This window comes from Dipodomys spectabilis, unplaced genomic scaffold, assembly GCF_019054845.1.
Source record: "Dipodomys spectabilis isolate Male_0828 unplaced genomic scaffold, ASM1905484v1 ptg000370l, whole genome shotgun sequence".
NCBI classification, from domain to species: Eukaryota; Metazoa; Chordata; class Mammalia; order Rodentia; family Heteromyidae; genus Dipodomys; species Dipodomys spectabilis.
In genome coordinates this window covers 631,061-652,663 of record NW_024871047.1, presented here as the reverse complement: position 1 = coordinate 652,663, position 21,603 = coordinate 631,061, and the positions used below count along the sequence as shown (strand labels likewise).

The 21,603-nt window shown below is 39.0% G+C and overlaps 1 pseudogene; it reads right to left on the bottom strand.

The window, feature by feature from the left end:
* Positions 1 to 599: 599 nt before the first annotated feature.
* Positions 600 to 5,081, bottom strand: LOC122096385 (annotated as a pseudogene).
* Positions 5,082 to 21,603: the final 16,522 nt, after the last annotated feature.

The following is a 21,603-nucleotide window of genomic DNA, read 5'->3' as shown; positions in this document are numbered from 1 at the left end:
GGTGTCTCACGCTTGTAATCCTAGCTACTCAGGCTAAGGTCCAAGGATCATGGTTCAAAGGCAGCTCATGCAGGAAAGTATGTGAGATGCTTATCTCCAAGTAACCATCAAAAGCTGGAAGTGGAGGTGTGACTCAAATGATAAAGTTCTAGCCTTGAGTGCAACAGCTTAAAGACAGCAGTTAGGCCCTGAGTTGAAGCTGTAATACTAGTACACACACACACACACACACACACACTCACCTCTGTTCTCTGTTCTTTGGAAAAAAGAAAGACTTTGCCAAGATCATCCCTTCCTTTCTATTTGCTGTCCCAGCCTTCTTCCATGTGGCATGGCCAGCCTTAGCTGCTCCAAGAAGTCCTCTGCAGCTATCCCAGCCAAACCTGCCAGGGAGAAGACAAGAGGCAGATGAAAAGATAAGATCAGGCAGGTTTTCTGAGAACTTGCAATTGATCTTTAGTTCTAAGCAAGGGTTCAGGCATCATTCTTTCCGTAATACTGAGCAATAAGTGCTCAGGAGGAAAGGAAGAGCTCTTCCACAATCAGTGATTTAGTTTCTGTATGCCAGAGGCCTTCTAAGCCTTGCTAGTCCACAGCCACTAAGATAAAAAAAAATCAGTGTTCTTGGTTTCTTGTGTGATTCCAGTCACTAGGGGTTGCATGCCATGAACTGCACACCCAGGACATTGTTCATTTGTGTAGTGTATACATCCATAAGCTCACTGGAGAAATTATAGCAAATACACTGCAGTATGTATTCCTGATGTCCCAGACATCATAGAGTTGTCTATGGAGGCAGAGGTGACCACTAGGTCATTATCTGGGCTGAAGGTCAAGCTAGTTATGTTGTCCATGTAACCTCTCAATTTCTTTTTTGTTGTTGTTTTGTGCTATTCCTGCCCTTGAACTCAGGGCCTGGGTACTGTTCTTGAGCAGTTGTGCTCAAAGCTATCACTATCATTTGAGCTTCAGCTCCACTTCTGACTTTTTGGTGGTTAATGGGAGATAAGAATATCATAAACTTCCCGGGGCTGGGAAGGTGGCTCAGTGGTAGAGAGCTTGCCTTGCATGCATGAGGCCTTGGGTTCGATTCCTCAGCACCCCATAACAAAAAGAAAAAAGCCAGAAGTGGTGCCGTGGCTCAAGTGGTAGAGCGCTAGCCTTGAGCTGAAGAGCTGAGGGACAGCGCCCAGGCCCAGAGTTCAGACCCCACGACCGGACCCCCTCCCCCAAAAAAAGAATATCATAAACTTCCCTACCTGGGCTGGTTTTGAACCATGATCTTCAGATCTCAGCCTCTTGAATGGGTGGGATTACATGTGTGAGCCACCAGCATCTAGTTCTTAATTCTTTAAAAAGGGTCCCAGAGGTCAAGTCTCACAGCTTCAATGCTTGTCCTCATCTGCAGATACTAAGTACTTGCCATGAGGACAAAGGCAAGGGAGTGTACAGGGCTGCCATGACTGGTAAAGAGCCACACAGAATTCCCCTGATGGGCACTCTGCAGCCTGACAGTCTTGTTGGTTGACCTTATGAACAAGTAGTTTGAGATAGGGTGAGATATGACATAGTCCACATCTGTCAGATGCCCTTCAAATATCCTCAGTGGGGTACTTCCAATCCAAGGATCACAGTCTGGAGGTGCAGTCATGGGAGCCACTGGTGAAACACAGGCTATATGGGCTAATGTCCAGGTCCCACACATGGTAGGTTTGTTTTTGGTACAGTGTTGGTGAAACTTTCAAGATCGCAGTATCTGATGATGTGTCTTCAGAAAAAGACAACAACCGGAGCTGTCTGAAAGGAACCACATGCTATATACTGGTCCACAGTGCCCCTACCATATCGTCATCTCTGTGCCCACACTGTTCCTCTTCCTCCACCTCCAGAGTATCAAAAGTCAGGTGGTTGCAGGATGCATCCATGTAATGGGGCTCTGACTTCAGTATGTTGGACCACAAATTGCACAGCTTATGGTGCTTGATGCACGAGCTGTCAAATCTAGCAACAAGCAGTTTGATATCAGGGGAGATTTCTGCCGTGTTTAACAGCTGCTCTGTGTTATAGAAGGCATAGAAGCAAATGGAAATGAGAAGAGGCCTATCCCTGACAGACCTCATGACTCCCTTGCCAAGACCTCCATGGCAGCCTCATTCTGCAGAATAGAAATGGGCAACTCTGGGGGTTTCAGGCTGCTGCTCTCGCTGTGGGAGGAGCTGCCACTGGTATAGAGCTCTTAGTCCATCCTTTTAACAGGTTGCACATCCAAGTTGGTGTGCTTGGTAAAGATCTTGCACAGGACAGTGTTGTTGCTTTGGGAATAGTAAGGTACTTGTAGCTATTATCTTCTTGGAGACTGACCACATACTTATTGTCTAGGAATGCTCAAAGCTAGAAGTTGGACAGAATGTCCTAGATTGTCTGTGTGGTCTGCAGCTGCTCCATAACATCCTTCTGGCTTGCATTCTGCAGAAACATTCCATGGAAGTGACTGTAAAGCTTTCCACCGTGCTCTTTGGGCTGTGTTGGACCAGTTTAAGGTGGAGGTAGACAAGGGATGAGGGGAGGGAGATAGAAGAAAGGCATCGCTTCATGACTGTGCTGGGAATAAAAATGGGTGTGAAAACTCAGTAGTTGTCCAAACTGTACTTCATACTGCTGGGTTTCTGCCTGGCAAGTGGCTGCACACACTATGTTGGCAGGACCAGATTCCAACTGGACTCTGAGGTGGGCAGCTATCTGCTCAGCAGTCTGTGACATCTAATGACTGTGCTTTTTTAGCCAATCCTGGGACTTGAACTCAGGACCTGGACACTGTCCCTGAGCCTCTTATGTTCAAGGCAAGCACTCTACTACTTCAGCCACAGCACCACTTCCAGCTTTTTTTGTTTATGTGGTACTGAGGAATCAAATCCAGGGCTTCACACGCTAGGCAAGCACTCTACTACTAAGCCACATTCCCAGGCCTAATGGCTAAGCTTTAAGGAATTATCAGAGTTCATGAATTGCCATGTTTGAAGTAGCTGGACATCACAACTTGGATCTGATCAGTAGGCTCACGTTTCCTAACCTCTGGATGCCAGAATCACAATCGATGGAAGGCAGGGGTATGACTCACTGCCAAAGGGCAGGGTGGGTCACCACCCACACTTCCCTGAGTCCAGTACAGACCAAAACAGGTGATCAGGCCATGTGAAGATCGTTCCATTTGTGGGCTGGGTCTTCCCTGCATAGGTGCCCCTGAGCAAAACTGGCACAGGCTTCCCTGCTGTTGGTTCTTTAAAGATAAGGAAAAATTTATCAGTGAATATATCCAGTTCTTGGTTGTTGTTGTGAGACCCTTTATTACGCTCTTAATATCATTGTTATTTAAGTGTTTTTTATTGTCTTCATTCAATTTGGTATGTCATATACATCTAGAAATTCATCAGTTTCTTTTACATTTTCCAGTTTAGTATAAGTTTTTTTACAGTATTCTCTATTGATTCTGTGAATTCCTTTTTTTTTTTTTTGTCGGCTGTGGGACTTAAATTCAGGACTTAGGCACTGTCCCTGAGCTTTTTTCCTCAAGGTTAGCTCTCCAGCCACAGTTCCACTTCTGGGTTTCTTATAGTTAATTGGAGATAAGAATCTCACAGACTTTCCTGCCTGGTATAGCTTCAAATCCTGACAATCAGATCTCAGCCTCTTGAGTAGCTAGGGTTATAGGCCTAAGTCACAAGCACCCAGCACCCGGATATTGTTTTTTTCTTAATAGACCCTCCTGTTTTTAATGCCAGTTCTGTGGTTTGAACTCAGAGCCTGGCCACTGTCCCTGAGCTTCTTTTGCTCGAGGGCTAATGATCTACTGCTTGAGCCACAGCTCTACTTCCAGCTTTTCTGGTAGTTTAGTGGAGATAAGAGTCTCACAGACATTGCTGCATGGGCTGGCTTCTAACCATGATCCTCAGATCTCAGCCTCCTGAATAACAGGCTAACAAGCTGTTATCCTGAATAACAGGATAACAGGCATGAGCCAACACTCGTACCTGGCTTGATAGACCCTTTTTGTCTCCAAGTTTATCGTTTTGAATCTTCCTATTTTTATGTATAGTTTAGCTGAGGATTTTTTCAATCTTATAAAATTTTCAAAAGACCTTTTTGTTTCATTGATGCTTTGTATTGCTCTGTTAGTTCCATTTTGTTAACTTCTGTTCTAATCTTTACTATTTTCTTATATGCTGCTTTTTTGTTTGGCTCATTCTAGTTTTTCTAAAAGCTTGAGGGACATAATTATGTTCTTTATTTAAGACCTCTGTGATTATTTATTGAAAGTACTCATAGCTGCAGTTTTTTTCTTAGCATTTCTTTTGAGGTAGGTATGGCACATGTAGGTATTGGGGCTTGAACTCAGGGCCCAGGCACTGTCTTTTAGCTTTTGTTTTCAAGGGTAGTGCTCTATCACTTGAGCAACAACACTACTTCTGGGTTTTTGGTGGTCAATTGGAGATAAGAACCTCATAGCCTTTCCTGCTCAGGCTAGCTTTGGAATGTTGTCCCCAGATCTCAGCCTTTTGAGTAGCTAGGATTACAGAGTGAGCCACCAGTTCCCAGCCTTAGCATTTCTTTATAGTGTCACAAATTTTTATTCTGTTCATTTTCATTTGATTCTAGAATTGTTTTGATTAAAATCTTTTATCACATTGATGACCCCTAAGCATTCCAGAGAGAATATTTGAGTTCATGTGCTCAGATATTTCTACGGTTTCTCTAGTTATTTATTTCTATCTGTATTTCATTGTGATCTGATAAAATATAGGAAATTATTTCAGTTTTCATGTACTTATTAAGACCTGTTTTATGTCTTAAGAAGAATCTAGGGGGTTCAGAGGAAGATGGCGGAGGAGAAGCTGGAGGCTAAACAAGCTCTTGCATAGAAAGCAGTTTTAGTGTTCCAGTGAACAGTCCTAGGCTAGAGAATCACACCAAGTGTACCATCACAGTACAGACAGTTTGGCCAGAGAGGGAAAATCCAGGCAAGGAGACAGATCTGAGCACTTACCGGTAGCCCTGGCTGTGGTGGCGGCGGCCATAGCTGCCATACCTACAACAGAGAGTCTGAGACAAAAGCAACAGACACAGCGGGTGAGCAGATTCTGCTCAACACCAGCAAGAACTGACAAGGAGCAGATAGCTTCATCCTGCAGATAAGAGGCGGCCCAGGAACTAAGACTCCGGTGTGATTACAATCCTGGCATCCTGACTCCTTCTCAGGGAACAGAGGAGGGAAGGCTGCCCCTCCCCCACCACTGGAAATCTCCATCTTTGATACTGACAAAGGCCCTGCTGAGCAGCTAGTTCCAACTCTGGCCTTGGAAGAAAACAAGAGTCATTTAGCAGGTCACAGGAACCTGACCTGACCTGCCAGGCTCAGCTCCACCCAGGGGAAAGTCACCCAGCTCAGGCAGAGAAAGATCCACCCCCAAAGGAGTGACATTTTTTTCCTCTGGTTAAACAGAGACAGAGGCTGCCCCTCCCTAAGCAGCCTAGACAATTAACTGAAATTCAGTAAACATAAACCCTGAGAATGGCTCCAGGCTAGGCTCTGTGAGTGTCACAGGAGCTAGCTCCTCAGGGAAAAGCTACTGTCTGTTGAAAGGCTTCACCCCTACCCAGAACCTAGCCTCATCACAGCATCTCCAAACTAGAGGAAACAACCATCTCCCTCTTTTGTGATACTCAAAGCAGATCTCCCTCCCACTGAAGTAGCCTAGGAAGAGGATCACAAAATCCTGGGTAATGCAGAGCATTTTTCTGCCTGCTCAAACAGACTTAAGAAACCAATCAAGCCACAGGAAAACCAAACACCAAAAGCAGACCAGAGACTCCACCAAGAGACTGGTTATGGACACAGGGGAGATACAGGATCTTCCCATTCCCTCCTTCCCCCCAAAAAGCCAAAGAACTCTTTTTTGTACTTTTTAATTTTTATTTTCTTATAAATTATTTTCTATTAATTTTTTTCCTCTCATAATTTTTATTTTAGGAGTATATGTGTATGTGTGCTTTTAAAAAAAATCTCTTCTGATCTTTTGGTTCTTTTTTATTCTTTTCACTTTTTTCTTTCTTTCTTTTCTGTGTGACTTAAGTGCTATTCTGCTCATTACCAGATATACACCCGTTGCCAATTATTAGACCTTATACCCCATTGGGTAGACATTTAATCCAGAAATTTATTACCCAATTCACAACTTCCTAGGCTTAAATTCTTTAATAGCACTATTATCTCTTTATACCTATATAATTTTCAAGTAACGAATTTTTACTTTTAGCTTTTCATGTCTCCTTTCTATACCTCCCCTCCTCTCATCCTATCCTTCTCTCAATATCATTTCTTTATCTTACATAATTTTTAAGTGTTTCACATTTTAAATTTAAATTTTTGTTTTTCCATTCTTTCTTGTTTTTTTTTTTTAATCTCTCTCCTATCATTCTGTCCAATCCATTTCCCTCTCTGAGATTAGGACTTGGTTAAATTCACTCTCCTTTTACTTCTCCACATCCCTCTAATTCTATTTTTCCCCACATTTCTCCCTAAACCTAATAATTTTTGGTTTTCCAAATTCTTCTTTGCTATTCTTAGTGCGTTAAACCATAGTTTTTTGATGTTGAATAGACAGTATCTGTTGAACTAGATTGTATCTGCAGCCATTTTGACTGTGCAACTACAGGACTTTGGTTGATGCTTGCCTTAAAATAGTGTTCTAGCACAAAATTGATGTTACTTTCATACAAATGGACAGAACAAGCCGGAAAATCACAAGAAAAATGGCAAGTCTGGTTATTTCAACTCCCACTCATGATAATCAGGTGATAGAACAGTTAATGAATAATCCAGAGGAAAGTTCCCAAAAAGCTCTACAAACACTACTGGTAAACATAGTGAATGAAAAGACTGAAAACCTTCAAAGGACTCAGTGTGAGCGTGATAGAGAGTGAGAAGAGGCAAACCAAAGATCAATACAGGAATCTTGTGAGAGTGAGGAAGCTACTCAAAGATTGATACAGGAATTGCATGAGCAGGCTGAGAAAAGTCAAAGAGAAAAACAGCAATTGCATGAACATGAGGAAGCTAATCAAAGTGTAATACAGGAATTGAGAGAGTGGGATGAGAATAGACAAAGATCAATAGAGGCATTCATAGAATCAATGAACATACAGCTGAAAGAATTAAGGGAGACCACGAAGGGAATGCTGAATGGAGCCCGACAGAAGGAATGGGGGTCCAAGGAAAACATAACCAATCAACTAAGTGATTTGAGAATAAGCACGGAACACCAAATTAAGGAAGTAAAGAAGTTCATACAAGATCTAAAAGCTCCAACAAAGAATTGTAAGCCATCAAAGCCGACCAAGTAGAAGGAAAAGAAATAAAAAACAAAGTAGAAAGACTTGACGGTAGGTTAGATCATGCAGAAGATAGAATCTCGGGGATTCAAGACAGCCTAGATATTATAGAGAAAGAAAATACAACTATCCAAGACAAATTCAAGAAATATGATAGCTCTATTCAACATTTGGAAGGCACCCTCAGAAGGCCTCATCTGAGGATAATGGGGGTAGAGAAGCACCTAGAGACAAAAGTTGACGGTCTAGGAAATTTCTTTAACAGGATCCTAGCAGAGAACTTCCCAAACATGCAAAAAGATAAGCCTATTCAGGTACAAGAAGCTTTTAGAACCCCAAATAGACCAGAGCAGAACAGGACATCCCACCATCACATTATAAACAGCACAGGATCAATTCAGACCAAGGAAAAGATCCTTAAAGCTGTCAAGGAGAAAAGATCAATCATCTATAAAGGGAAACCAATTAGAATCACCTCAGATTTCTCAGCAGAGACAATTAAAGCAAGAAGAGCCTGGAATGATGTATGCCATGCCCTAAAGACAAACAACAATCAACCAAGAATACTGTACCCAGCTAAACTCTCCTTCATAACCGAAGGTCAAATAAAAACCTTCCATAGCAAAGAAAAATTAAAATAATATATCTCCACCAAACCAGCGCTCCAAAAGATACCTAAATATGTCCTGCACATAGAAAACCAACAAGACCACAATAAAGGCCAAGAAAACACACCCAAACTGGGAATCCAAGAACCATAGGGAGAACCCAGTTACCACCGTCCCCAAGAAAGTGGATAACATGGCAGGAAATCCCAAACACTTCTCAGTCCTAACTCTCAACATTAACAGACTTCTGTCCAATTACATGACATAGAATGTATAATTAGATTAAAAAGCAAGATCCTTCTACTGCTGCCTTCAGGATACACACCTTGCCCATAAAAACAAACACATTTTGAAAGTGAAAGGCAGAACAAAATCTTCCAAGCAAATGGCCTCCATAAACAGGTAGGAGTTGCAATCCTAATATCAGATAAAATAGACTTCAAATTAAAATTAGTGAGAAGAGATAAACAAGGTCGCTACATACTAATTAAGGCATATCTCCTTCAGGAGGATATTACAATTCTAAACATCTATTTACCAAACAACAGAGCATCCAAATTTATCCAAGAAACACCACTTTCCTTCAAATCTCACATAGATCCAAAGACATTAATTGTTGGGACTTTAACACAGCACTATCCCCACTAGATAAATCAATTTGGCAAAAACTCAACAAAGAAACTACAGATCTAAACAACTGCATAGATCAACTAGATTTAACAGACATCTACCAAATATTTCACCCAGTAGCATCAGAATACACGTTTTTCTCAGCAGCACATGGAACATTTTCTAAAATAGACCACATTTTAGGCCACAGAGCAAACTTGTCTAAATTCAGAAACATTGAAGTTATATCATGCATTCTTCAGACCGATAGGAAATAAAATTAGAACTCAACATCAAAAGCCACCAAAGAAAGTCCTGTAACACATGGAGGCTTAACAACACACTGCTCAATTACCAGTGGGTCATGGAAGAGATCAGAAAGAAAATTCAAATGTTCATGATATTCAACAAAAAAGAACACACAAATTACCAGCTCCTCTGGACACAGCAAAGGCAGTACTCAGAGGCAAATTTATAGCTCTGAGTTCCTACATCAACAAATTGGAGAGATCTGAAACCTACAATTTAATGAGACATCTGAGCCTGAAATGTACTCATTATCTTGCCCATGTAATTGTAACCCCTCTACAGTATGTTCACAAAAAATAAAAATAGAAAAAAGAAAAAAAGAAAAAGAGCAGCAAGATAAACCCCAATCCAGCATATGGAAACAAATAATTAAAATTAACTTTACAACTTTGGCAGGGAGGGAGGGGCAGAACGGGGAAACAAAGGAGGAGTCAACAATGCTTGATAAGAAATGTACTCATTACCTTGCCAATGTAATTGTAACCCTTCTGTATGGTATTTTAACAATAAAGAAATTAAATCAGAATTAAACGAATTAGAATCCAAAAAAAAAAAAAACAAACCATAGAAAGAACCAACAAACCAAAGAGTTGGTTCTTCGAAAACATTAACAAAATTAACAGACGCTTAGCAAATCTTATCAGAAAAAGAAAAGAACACATCGAAATAAATAAACTCAGAGATGAGAATGGAAACATCACCACAGAAACAACCAAGATTCAGAAAATTATAAGGGAATACTTCTCATACCTTTATGCTAATAAGTTTGAGAACTTGGCAGAAATGGACCTTTTCCTAATAAATATCGACATGCCAAAACTAAACCAAGATGAATTAAACCATCTTAACAGGCCCATATCACACATTGAAATAGAAATAGCAATAAGAGACCTCCCATCTAAGAAAAGCCCAGGACCAGATGGATTTACAGCGGAATTCCACGAGGCCTTCAAAGCAGAGCTCACACCAATAATCCTTCAACTCTTCAATGAAATTGAAAGAGAAAGTTCACTACCAAACTCATTCTATGAAGCCATCATAACACTCATCCCAAAACCAGGCAGGGACTCATGAAAGAAAGAGAACTATACACCCATTTCTTTGATGAACATTGATGCAAAACTTCTCAACAAAATTTTGGCCAATCGACTTCAACAATTCATCCAAAAAATCATACATCACGATCAAACAGGATTCATTTCAGGGATGCAAAGCTGGTTCAATATATGCAAAGCAATTAATATAATTCATCACATCAACAAGAGCAAGGATAAGAACCACATGGTTATCTCAATAGATGCAGAAAAAGCATTTGACAAGATCCATCACCCCTTTATGATGGAGGTTCTGGAAAAACTAGGAATCCAGGGAACAATTCTCAATACAATAAAGGCTTTATATGACAAACCTACAGTCAGCATTTTACTTAATTGTGAAAAACTAAAGCCATTTCCTGTTAACTCAGCAATGAGACAAGGATGTACACTCTCTCCACTTCTCAATTTAGTATTAGAATTCCTAGCTACAGCAATAAGACAAGATGCAAACATAAAAGGGATCCAAATAGGGAAAGATGAAGTAAAACTCTCCCTCTTTGCAGATGACATGATCTTATATTTAAAGAATCCCATGGACTCCACTCCCAAATTACTCAAGCTGATTCAAAACTTTGGCAAAGTAGCAGGGTATAAAATTAACCCTCAAAAATCAATGGCTTTTTTTTATGCCAACAATGAGAAAAGTGTGGCTGAAATTTGGAAAGCAACCCCATTCGTTATAGCCCCACAAAAAATAAAATACCTAGGAATTAACTTAACTAAAGAAGTGAAGGACCTCTATGATGAAAACTTTAAAAACCTGAAAAAGGAAATCAAAACAGAATTTAGAAAGTGGAAAAACCTCCCATGCTCCTGGATTGGAAAGATCAACATCGTGAAAATGGCAATACTTCCCAAGGCTATCTACAAATTCAATGTGATACCTATCAATATTCCAACCTCATTCTTCAAGGAAATAGAAGAGGCAATCTAAAAATTCATATGGAACTCCAAATAGCATAAACAATCCTTAACAGAAAGAACACTGCTGGAACAATATCAATACCAAATTTCAAACTCTATTACATAGTAATCAAAACAGCTTGGTACTGGCACAAGACCAGACCTCAGGACCAATGGAATAGAATTGAAAACTCAGAAATCAACCCACAGACCTATAGCCATCTAATCTTCGATAAGGGAGCTAAAAAAATAGAATGGAAGAAAGACAGCATCTTGAGTAAATGGTGCTGGAAAAATTGGTTAATCACCTTTAGAAAACTAAAGCTAGATCTTTATATATCACCCTGCACTAGAATCAACTCCAAATGGATCAAAGACCTTGGAGTCAAAGCAAACACCCTGAAAACATTACAGGAAGGAATAGGAGTACGTCTCTTTGGCGCAGGCTGAAATTTTCTTAATAGAGACCCAGAAGCACAACAAATCAAAGAAAGGTTGGACAAATGGGATTGCATGAGATTGCAGAGCTACTGCATGCCAAAGGACATAGCTAGCAAGATCAATAGAAAGCTCATGGATTGGGAGAAGATCTTCACTAGCCATACAATGGACAAGGGTCTCATATCTAAAATATACCTGGAACTCAAAAAAGTAAATCCCCTAACAACAAATCCCCAAATAAACAACTGCCCGATAAATAAGTGGGCTAAAGACTTAAAGAGAACCTTCTCTGAAGAGGAAAGAAGGATGGCCAATAGACACATGAAGAAATGCTCAACCTCCCTAGCCATAAAAGAAATGCAAATCAAAACAACATTGAGATACCACCTCACCCCAGTTAGAATGGCTGTAATCACGAACTCTAATAACAGATGCTGGAGGGGATGTGAACAGAAGGAAACCTTATTGCATTGTTGGTGGGAGTGTAAACTTGTTCAACCACTTTGGAAAGCAGTATGGAGTTTCCTCAAAAGACTCCGCATAGAGCTCCCCTATGACCCAGCAATCCCACTTTTTGGCATTTGCCCAAATGATCATAAACAAGACCATACTAAAGCTACCAGCACAACTATGTTTATTGCAGCATTATTTACCATAGCTAAGATATGGAACCAGCCCAGATGCCCTCAGTAGATGAATGCATCAAGAAAATGTGGTATACATACATAATGGAATTCTATACCTCCATCAGAAAGAATGACATTGCCCCATTTGTTAGGAAATGGAAACACTTGTAAAAAATTGTATTAAGTGAAGTAAGCCAGGCCCAAAGTAACATAGGTCCCATGGTTTCCCTTATTTGCAATAACTAGTATATGTCTGAGTCAAGCAGAAATGGTCAGATAAGTTGATGTTAAGTGAAATGAACTCCAACACAAGACTCCAATGTTTTTTTCTTTCTTGTTATTGTTTCTAACTTATTTATAAGATATTTCTTTGTTGCTTTGTACTTCCCTCCCCCAGGGTATAATCCTTGTTTTCACTGTATTTGATGTTGATATAATTTGTGGCGGGGAAGGGAAAAAACAAATTGTTTAAGTAGGGATACAGGTGGACCCATTGCAACAATGAGATGTACAAGATGTTATGTGGAAAATGAACTTTACAACTTTGGCACGTGTTGCGGGGGGAGAGAATGGGTAGGGAGATGGGAAGGGATGGTAAGGGGAAACAAATGAGTATGCAACAATGTTTGATAATAAATATACTCATTACCTTGCCCATGTAATTGTAACTGCTCTGTACTATATTTTCACACACACACACACAAAACTACAAAAAAAAGAATCTATTTTGGAGAATTCTGTGAGCCACTGAGAAGAATGTGTATTTTGTGGCTATTGGAAAATTCTGTAAATACCCATTAAGTCAATTTGATCAATAGCTGCCATTTAATTCTAAAGTTTCCTTCTTGATTTTTTTGTCTATACAACCTATTTGTAAGAGTGGAATAATGGGCTGGGAAGGTGGTCCAGTGGTAGAGTGCTTGCCTTGCATGCATGAGGCCCTGGGTTTGATTCCTCAGCACCACATAAGCAAAAAGAAAAAAGCCGGAAGTGGCACTGTGGCTCAAGTGGTAGAGTGCTAGCCTTGAGCTGAAGAGCTGAGGGACAGCACCCAGGCCTAGAGTTCAAGCCCCACGACTGGACCCCCCCCCCAAAAAAAAGAGTAGAATAATAAAGTTACTCACTGTTATTGTTGGTATCTATCTGCATTTATATCGAGCAGTGTCTGCTTTATAAAATTGAAATGCATAATTTTATAATTGTTATATCTTTCTGATGGATTGTTTCCTTTACCAGAATGAAGTGCCCTTTGTCTCTTTTTACTAAATTTTACTGAAGGCTGCTTTGTCACACATCCAAGCCTTCTTTCATTCAGCAATCTTTTCCAATCTCTTTATTCTAAGCTTATTTTTTTTTCAGTGAGGTGAATTTTGTATAAGGGATACATAGTTGGGTCTTATTTTTTTATTCAATTTACATTTTGTCCTTTTCCCTGCATTCAGGGCTGGCACTCTATCACTTGAGCCACACTTCCAGTTCTAGTCTTTTTATTTTGATTGGAGAATAGAGTTTTTCAGAGTTATTTAAAGACATTAGTAATTCTTTCCATTTTATTAGTTTTATATTGTTGGATTCTCCCTTGATTCTAATTTTTTTCTGTCTTTTTAAAATCATCTTTAAGTACTTGCACAAGGAGTTACCATTTAACAAATCAGTTCATGGATGCAATGCATCTTCTTCAATGTCACTCCTTTCAACATTCACACCCATCCCTCCCCTACCTACTCCTTCCCTCACTCTTCTTAATTTTGTAGGATATACATTGGATTATTGACTGCATTTGTCCCTACCCCTCCTTTTCATTTGTCATTTCTCCTTGGCCCCACCAACCACTTTCAGGTACCCTCTTCCTGGCATTTATTTTGTTGAACATTGATTTTGCCTTTCTAAGGAGTTACATGAGTTGAGTTCTCTCTTGAATCTATCATACTTCAGTTGATAGCGTTGCATATCACCCAAAGTGTTTCCTTATAAGTTTACAAACTAATCTCCACATATAAGGGAAAACATTTGTCTCTCGGCCTGATTTACTTCACTTAACATAATTTTCCAAGTCTTTCCATTTCTTAACAAATGGCCTCATTTGTTTATCTACCTATCTTTTGAGGATTATTCTTTCCTATAGTTCCATGGATGTGTTTATCTTCCTCTTCTATGTATAGGATTCCTTAAAGTATCTTCTGCAGCAATAGTTTAATTGTCATACATTCTTAAGATTTTGTTTATCATGAAACATTTTATATGGGGATAGCAATCTAAGCTGGCAGTTATTTTATTTGGAGACTTGAAATAAATAATCTCATGCCCTCATTGCTTTGAAAGTTTCCACTGAGAAATCTATATTATGATTATTAATTTTCCTTATAGATGACTTGGTGCTACTCGTTCAGCTTTCAATATCATTTCCTGAATCCATACACTCAATATTTTAATATAATAAACCTTGGAAAGATTCTTTTCTGGTCTTCTCTCTGGAACCCTAAAGGTCTGCTATGCATAGATGCTCATCTCTTTCACCAAATTAGAGACACCTTCTACTATTTCCTTAAGTGTTTTCTATATGTTTAGCTTGCACTCCTTACTTTTCTATATTCAAATGTACACAGATTTTGTATTTTAACTTTTTAAAGGTATTCATGTTCCATTTGTTCTGTTTTCAGCCAAAAGTCTTTATTCTTTGTTAGGTGGCAGGGGTGGAGCTGGGGGCAAGGGCTTCTTCCAAAGGTCAGCTCTACTTTGCATGCCTCAGGCCATAGAGGAAACTTTGGGGGGACTAGTGTCTGGAGATTTCACTTGACTACATGGTAGGTGACAGCCTGGGTGACCCCTCCACACAAGCTTTTAAAATATTTTTCCTTTATTTTCATCTGCCTGTTCAAATATGTCTGCCTTGACTTTAAGCTTTTACAGTTTGTCTTCTTTTTTTATTTTTTTCAATATTGTAACATGTTTATTTTCATAGTTCTATGGCATAGTATTCCTCAATATAAATTAAACTACTTAGTTAAGAAAGCATCTCTTCTCAGAGTGAAAAAAGATCATTTTGTAAATCACCTTTCTTCCTGCAAAAATCAATTGAACATGATAAGACGCAGAAGCCTTGGGTTCAAACTTTAAAGTAACTCCCTGAAATTTCCGAGTATAGGACCATTAAACCCAAGTTGTTCTTAAACCCAAGTTCTGGATCCCAAATAACAATAATTCTGCTGATAAGTATGCTTGTCATGACTCCAGCGCCTACTCTAGTTCTTATTCTAAATCTCATACTTGTACTTAAAAAATGAGTTGTAACTTTTTTAAACTGTTACCTTTTCTTTAGGAATTTCTAAGTTTTTAAACTTTTACCTTTTCTTTAGGAATTTCTCAAATTCCCAAGATTTTACAACTTCTTTAATTGGCAGTCATAGTGGGATTTAATAAAATTACTTTGAGTAATTATGATGCATTTTCATAATGCCATATATTAATGACAACCTTATTGCTGAAAAGATAGAAAGTACATTAAATAAGCTATATTCATTTATTTTAAGGTTATAAGGTTGTCATTAACATATGCATTATCAAAATGCATCATGATTACAGTTTGTCTTCTATTTGAGACAGTCTGCTAGAGAGGATTTCCACTAAGGTTTTATCTGAAGTATTGAACTTTTCATTTGCAAGATTTCAATTTGATTTTTTTGTGTGTGTGCCAGTCCTGGGACTAAAGCTCAAGTCCTGGGTACTGTTCTTGAGCTTCTTTTGCTCAAGGCTAGCGTTCTATTACTTGAGCCACAGCTTCACTTCCAGCTTTTTTCGTAGTTAATTTTGATAAGACTCCCATGGACTTTCCTGCCCAGGCTGGCTTGAACCATGGTCCTGAGATCTCAGTCTCCTGAGTAGGAAGAATTACAGGTGTGAGCCACCAGCACCTGGCCTTATTTTTTTTAGAATTTGTGCATCTTTATTGAATTCTTTTTTCATATCTTGCATTATTTTTATTTCACTCTGTCATTTGATTTTTCTTGGAATTTTCTGAGATATTTATTCTGTGCTCTTTCTTTTCATTGGTCACTAATATAATCATTTCTTTTGAATTCTTTTAGATTTTACCCCTTTAACTGTTGTTTGTTACTGTGGGGTTGTTGAGTTTTTTAAGAGCTATGTTGCCTCTTTTTTTGTTTTATGTTACTTGTCTTTCTGCATTTGGGTTTGTGCATCTGTGACCAAATCATTGGTTAGAAGTTTCCATCATGTACAGTCTTTTCTTGAAATATTTTCAATATTCAGAAGGAGAGTGTATTGGTAGGACCTACGCATTTGTCTATGTGCTCGGGGCACTGGGACTGATTACCAGCACTATTCACATTGAACAAAACTACCTGGAGCCCCCTACAAGGGGTTTGATTTTCTGCTTCTGGGCTGTTTTCACTATAGAAGCTTCCCTTTGTTTGTTTACTGACAGTTGCTGTGCTTGCTGTATGGAGTAAGTATGTCAGGTGGGCTGATCAGGCTCTGTCTTGCTTTGTAAGTCCTCTGGTTTGTGTCCCCAAGGACAGTAAATTTCCAAGAACACTGGTAACCCCTGAATTTGTCAGAGAATTGGGGAGCAGAGTACTGATTTCTGCACTGGTACAGGGAAAACTGATGGCCCTAGACATTTCTGCCTGGTAGTCTCATTGCCTACAGAACCTATCAATCAGTTTACCTCCCTGTTGGAAAGAAGGAAGCTCAGAAACCACCCAGTAGTTCATCTCTGTGGAGGGGGGAGGACCTGAGAAGATCATCTGATTTGGAGGTCCTGAGATCAATGCCCTGAGATCTGCTTGATAGCAAACAAATCAGGATATAGTTTCCAAAGTTGGGTGGGAATGTTTCTAGGCCTGTCCAACAGTTTACCTCCCTACTGAGGGGAAGGGGAAGCCATGGAAATCATGTAATTCAGAGAGCCTGGGTCAGTCCATCAGACATGTCTGGTAGCAAATGCACACCAAAAAGCAGTTCCCAGAGGTAAGTGTCAGTGCTTTCAGACCCTGCCCAGAACTTCACTTCTGCATGTGGGTTGGGAGGAGGTTGTAGAAATCACATCGTTTGGAATGTTTTGTCTCTGTGCCCTTAGACCCACCTGGCCAGCAAACACATGCATGAATGCAATTCCAAGAGTGAGCCATGTGCCCAGTCATGTTCATCTCGCTATGGGTGAGGAAGCTCTGAAAATCACATGACTTGAAGGATTTGGGCTTAATGCCCTCAGACCTACCCACCAGCCAACACATAGAACTATGGGGTAGGCTCTGGAGGCTGAATACTTTACCAGCCATGGGCTAGTGCTCTCTTTCTATTGTGACCTTCAGGTGATAGTACTTACTCCTTGCCTGACAGAGCTGTGACTCTCAACACTGTCTTTCACTGTCAGAGCTCCCCACTGCTTGAACTCCTCTGATGATATCATAATTAGATCTCCATGACCACCTCTTTTGGCCAGCTTCTACCAAGACACTGTGGCAGAGTGCCACAAGACTCTCTGAGCCATAATTGTTTCTTGTTTGAGTGAATATCTGATTCTCAAGCAATAGGCTCTTCTCAAGATGCCATCTTGCTTATAGCTTTCAGAGATGAGAAGAATAATGGAATGTCTGTCTTCGCTGAGATGAGCCTTCCACACCAGAGCAATCACTGTCTCACCAAATCTCTGCACTGAGCTTAAGACTTGCAGCAGGTATGGGATTATCATGCAGACAGAATCTCCAGGGCTTACCTTATGATTGCATGTTCAGCTTTCTTTCCCTTCTTGGGAGATGAAGATGTGTCTTGGGAGTGTTTGTTGCTTTTTTGTATTATTTCTGTTTCTCCATGTTTCTTTTTGCCACCCTGTTAGATCCTTCATAATTCCCACTGTCCTCCTATTTCCCTAGATAAACAGAAAGACAAATAATGAGTAATTTTACTTATAGGTGAGGTCTAAAGTAATCAAATTCATAGATGCAGAGAGAATGGTGGGTGTTAGGGGCTGGAGAGAGAAGGAATTTCAGGGATATTGGTCAAAGGGTACAAAGTTGTATTTATGCACGATAGATATGATATTGTATACCTTAAACTTGCTAAAAACTAGTTAAGTGTTCTTGGCACAAAAAGAATAAATACAAAACTGGTAATTTTTTTGGTGCTGAGATTGGCATTTGTTTCACAATGTATATGCTTATCAAACCATCATGCATCTTAATTGTATAAAATTTTAACTTGTCATTTATTCCTCAATTAAAGTGGAAAAGAGCTGGGTGCAAGCAGCTAATGCCTATGATCATAGCTACCTAGGAAGTTGAGATCTTAGGATCATGGTTCAAAGCCAGCCTAAGAAGGAAAGTCTGTGTCACTCTTATCTCCAATGAACTTCCAAAAAGTCAGACATGGAGCTGTGGTCAAGTGTAAAATAAGCTCAAGGACAGCACCCAGACCCTGCAGTCAAGCACCAAGACCAGCACAAAAAAAGTGTAAATGAATGTGTTATTTAATTTCCAAATAGTTATCAACTTCCAGTTTTCTTTCTTTTATTTATTTTCAACTTTTTTCCCACTGAAAGAATCTGGAGAATATACTTGTTATGAAATTTAAATTTAAAATTTATTGAAAATTCGTTTTATACTTTACTTATAGTCTTAGAGAATGTTCAATACGCATTAAATGAAAATGTGTGTTTTACCATTTGCAAGAGTGTTTCTGTGACTATTAGATCTAGTTAGCATGTAGTATTGTTAAAGACTATTTCCTTGTAGATTTTCTATCAGGTGTTACATTGATTTAAAAGAAAGATTTTTAGCAAGATGCCAGTGGCTTATGCCTGTCATTCTAGCTACTTAGGAGGCTTAAGTCTGAGGATTGTGGTTTAAAGCCAGCCCAGGCAGAAGAATCTGTGACTCTTCTCCCCAGTGAACTAACAAAAAGCTGGAAATGGAGGTGTGGTTCAAGTGGTAGAGTGCCAGCTTTGAGCAAAAAGCTAAGGGACAGTGCCCAGACCCTGCGTTTAAGCCCCAGTCTTGGAAAACACACATACACACACACACACACACACACACACACACACACACACACACACACACATACACACACACATACACAAAACCCAATTAAGATGTTGAACCTTCCAACTATGATATTGCCTATTTCCTCATTTAATTTCGCCAATTTTTGTCTCATATTTTTTTGGTGCTACCTTGGTTGCTAAATATATGTTCATAATGGATGTGTTTCTTAGTAGATTGACACTTCTATTTTTTGCAGTACTGCAGAGCTAGTCCTTGCTAAGCAGGTGTTGTACCACTTGAGACACTCTGCCATACTCTTTTTGCATTGTTTATTTTTGTGATAGTCTACCTTTATGCCTGGGCTCGCCTGGCCTATGATTCCCCTATTTTGTGCTTTCTTTTGTAGCTCAGATGAGAGGTGTGTACCACACTACCCAGCCATCAATCAATATGAAGTCTTAGGAACTTCTATGTTTGGGATGGCCTTGAGCCATGTCTCTCAATCTTTATCTGCCAAGTAGCTAGAATTATAGACTTGAACCACTTTGCTAATTTAGATCAACCCTTTTTTGTCTGTTGGTTCTGGGGCTTGAACTCAGGGCCTGGGTACTATCCATGAACGTTTTTACTCAAGGCTAGTACTCTAGCACTTGAGCCACAGCTCCACTTCCGGCTTTTTGGTACTTAATTTAGAGGTAAGAGTCTCACAGACTTTCCTGCCTGAGATCCTCAGATCTCAGCCTCCTGAGAAGCTAGGATTACAGGTGTGAGTCACCAACACCTGGCTGGATCAACACCTTTTATCTGTTCATAGTATTCTTTATCTACTGTAAGAGTCTTGGACTTAAAACATACTTTTTCTAATATTAGTCCAGATAATATTAGTCCAACTTACAAGGGGTTACTTCCCAACAAAACCATTGTAAGTTGAAAATATTGTAGATAAAAACTATGTTTATTATACTTAATCACTAAACATGATAATTTAACAACACAGTATATTGAAAAATATTGTGGGTTTTTTAATTTGACCTTTGTAATTACAAGGTTGACTGAGTTCTGTGGCTTGCTGCTGTTGCCCAATATCTGAGAGAGTATATTAATTCATATTGTTCTCTTGGGAAAAGGTCATAATTCAAAATTTCAAGTACAAATTCTACTGAAAAGAACCACTTCTCTACCATTGGAAAAAAGATGTGAGTGAAACACACATTCAGTTGGGAACTGTCTGTATAGTTATCCTAGCTCCCTTTTATTTGCTTTCTACATGGATTATATCTTTTCCAATCTTTCACTTTCAGACGATTTGTGACTTTTAGATTTATAATGAGTCATATATAGAGATCAAACATTTGGATCATGTTTTCTAATTCATTGTGCCAATGTTTAATTTTTAAATTGAATTTGGTACATGTATATGTAAAATACTAACAATCTTTTCCTGCCACCTTTCAACACATTTTCTATATGTCACATATTTTATGTTCTTTGTTACTTCCTTTACTGGTTCTTTCATTTTTGTAGTGAGCCAGTTTGAGTCTTTTATTTTCTTTTTGTACATTCTCTTGATGTGTGTTTGTTGTTTACTATAGGACTTATCACTAAAGTACGAAATTTTAACAATAAAATTTGAACCAACTTACTTTCTAAAATTATTATCATTAGTTGTATAAAGGAGTTACCATTCAACAAAGTAGGTTATGAATACATAGCATTATAAAGCTGATTTTGTTCAGGTCTCCTTTATATTGCTGTCACAGTAGCATTATTTTTTAACAATATCTTTATACATTATTTACCAAACAGTATAAGCCATTGTGTATGTATACTACATTTTCTTGATCCATTCATCTACTGAGGGGCATCTGGGTTGGTTCCATATCTTAGCTATGGTAAATAATGCTGCAATAAACATAGTCGTGCTGGTAGCTTTAGTGTGGCCTTGTTTGTGATCATTTGGGTAAATACCCAAAAGTGGGATTGCTGGGTCATAGGGGAGCTCTATGTGGAGTCTTTTGAGGAACCTCTATACTGCTTTCCAAAGTGGTTGAACAAGTTTACACTCCTACCAACAATGCAGTAAGGTTCCCTTCAGGACAGGAGACTCTTATCTCCAATAAACCACCAGAAAACTGGAAGTGGCACTGTGGCTCAAGTGGTAGAGTGCCAGACTTGAGTGAAAAAGTTAAGAGGGAATGCCAAGGCCCTAAGTTCAAGCCCAAGTATAGGCACACACAAAAACTAGAATTACATACCAATAGTAAAATAATCCTGTATTTGTGTATTTAACTTTCTCAGATATCTTTATTTCTTCATATTACTTACAGTTGCTGTCTAGTTTTTGTTTCAACTGAAGGACACACTTTATCAATTTTTTTGGGATTAGGTCTACAGGCCACAAACTTACTTAACTACTATTTATCTGAAAATTTGTTAATTTTTGTTTTGATTGTGAAAGGACATTTTTCTAGATGTAAAATTCTTAGCTTACAGTTTTTTAATAGACAAACACTTTATTAATCTATTAAAATCATCTGATTAAATATCCATGTAAACATCATAATTATTAGAAATGTCACAAAAAAGGTCAGAATAATTATTTTGATTGCCATACTAAACAGCA